The following is a 2722-nucleotide window of genomic DNA, read 5'->3' on the forward strand; positions in this document are numbered from 1 at the left end:
GGAATAATATCATTTTTCCTTCCAAATCACTATATTTATTGTCATCCAACTAATTCAACTAGATTTAGATGATCATTGTAGTCCACTATATATATGATGTGCTTATTTTCATATTTATAACAATAATATTAGTTAAATTACAGAGACTTAGATCATAAAAATCATTTCACATAATTTGATAAATAAATAATATTAAATTTACTTTATATAATAAATAGGCTTTAATTTATTTTTTAATATTTTTAAAATAAAAATGAAAACACTTCAACAAATAAATAATAATAATAATAAAAACAAAAAACAAAAACTAACCAATCATATTACGAGTCTTTATTCCATGAAGTTCACTTTCGAATTTTGAAGTAATAATTTATTCCTAAAACTTGAACAACTTCATGATTTCTCAATATCACCTTTAGAATTTCTATATTTATTTGCAATATCGAAATTATACAATCTAAGAGTCTTAAGAACAAATGCATCCTCTTAAAAATAGATTTCTGCATAAAAAACACTACCTGGGAAATAACAGAAATCTAAGTCTTCCTATATCATTAACATTAGGTTAAGCTACACGCTCGAATCTGACAACCCGCATAACCTTCCTTTTGTAAATTAACAGATATTTACCTTGTACCACTAAAGGATATAAATCGACAAGCACACGAATTAACATACGTAAGTTTCGCTTTAAAATGTCAAAGGAGAAAGAATATTGAAAGGAAGACTGTCGTGGTCCTCGCGTCCATTACCCAAACAACCAACCACAGACTAATTGGATTGTCCAACTTGTTATAACAAAAAAAGGCAAGAAATTGCGTCAGTCTCAAAACATAGTCAAAACTATGTTTCTCCTGTTTTGAGTAAAATTTACGCATACAGTTGTTTTCACTGATGATGATAAGGTAACTATTTGAGCTATAGCGGAGCCACCAAAATGTTGAGGTCGAAAGTTATCTATCATCAGGTTTCAGGTAGCATTTCTATGTGGTAATGTTTTATTTTATTATTTTAAATTTTAATATAATTATTTTTTATTATTTTAAATTTCAATATATTTATCTGTGTGTTATTTAACCACACTACAATATAAAGGGTCATTTTAAGATAATATTTGGGTGAATTGTCTTAACTTGAGACAAAAGAAAACTTGTCTAGTGTCATAAATATTGCCTTTTAAGCAAGTGTCTCAAATTAAATTGTCTTAAAAGATTGTATATATAAAGGCAATATATAACACAAGTATTTTTGTTTCTTTAGAGACAATTTCATTTTTGTCTCTCCAAAGACAATTTCATTTTTGTCTCTCTAGAGACAACACTTCGAATTAAAGATATATTGTCTTTGATCTTAACTATTGTCTCTCAAGAGACAATAAAAAATGACATTCAAAGGTAATACATCATCACTTTTGTCTGTTTAGAGACAATATAAAATAATGAATCTAGAAAATATCTCACCATTGAAATAAATCAATATTAAAAGTATTTAATTAAAAATAAACTACAATATCATTGATTAATTCATATTAGGACATAGTGGAATCAAACCACCAACCTCTTGCTTATAACGCAGGTGCTCTACAATTGAGCTAGAACTCTTTAAAGAATTATGTGAGAATTATGGCAGTCCATGAAATTGCATATATAGGCATTGATTTTAAAACTAGCAATTGCACCAAGAAGTACAAAGCAATGCCGATAAAAGTGAGAATATGAAATTGCATATATAGGCATTGATTTTAAAACTAGCAATTGGACCGAGAGGTGCAAAGAAACGCCGATAGAAGTGCAAATGTGGAAGCCAATAAGCAAGTGAAATATATGGAAAGTGCAATTAGAAAAAACTCAAAGACACCATATAAATCCATTTTACCCCACCTTGATTGCCCAATAAAAGTTTTTGAGTACCTATTCCAGCATTTTATAGGCCACTTAAAAAGAAAAAAGGAAAAAGACACAGAAACGAATGTGACCCGCGACTAGAAATTTATCAACAATTGCAATCTTCTTGGAAGGAAGTAGTTCAATATTACTCCAATCTTGAACTTTTCTTTTTTAAAACTTGTCTATTATCCATCTCCAACAACCATTCATTGAAAAACTATAACTGAAACTCTATATACCGAAGGACCTGCCCAAATAAGAAATAGTCTCCCCAAGATTCAAAAGCTTTCATTTATGATTCAGCCAAGTAGGGGATTCGTCTTGGCCAAAACTAAACCATGATTTTTCCTTTCTAACAACTACTCTTGCTCCTTTTACAAAAATGTTCCAGCAAAAATTAGTACCCTTCCATAAACTGTTGAATCAACGAATGTGTTAAACTTGAGCCATCTGCAAAGTGGAAATTTGGGTATATTACAATACATATCCTAAAATTTGATATCATTTGGATAAATTACCTAAGGGAAACAATGAAAATATTTTACAAGTGAAGTTTCTAAGGTTGAATGTCAATTCTCCAACACCTTTATTAGAGGTAATAATACTTCGACATTTCTCCAAAGAATATCTAATATTCAAATAATGAGGTGGAGATTGCAAGTTACCTTTAAACTTGCGTTCATTATTGATTCTAGCGACTAAAATGGTCTATATGTCAATGCATGTTTTGTACATATTAAAAGTGGCTAGCTTTTAGGAGATATTTTTGGTGGACAAATTCTTGGACTAGCCCAGTGATCTTACAAGGGTGTGAAAGGCTTCACCTAACACTCAAT

The sequence above is a fragment of the Pinus tabuliformis genome, chromosome J, assembly GCF_031772625.1.
Source record: "Pinus tabuliformis cultivar Carrire ecotype Pingquan chromosome J, CPIR1, whole genome shotgun sequence".
NCBI classification, from domain to species: Eukaryota; Viridiplantae; Streptophyta; class Pinopsida; order Pinales; family Pinaceae; genus Pinus; species Pinus tabuliformis.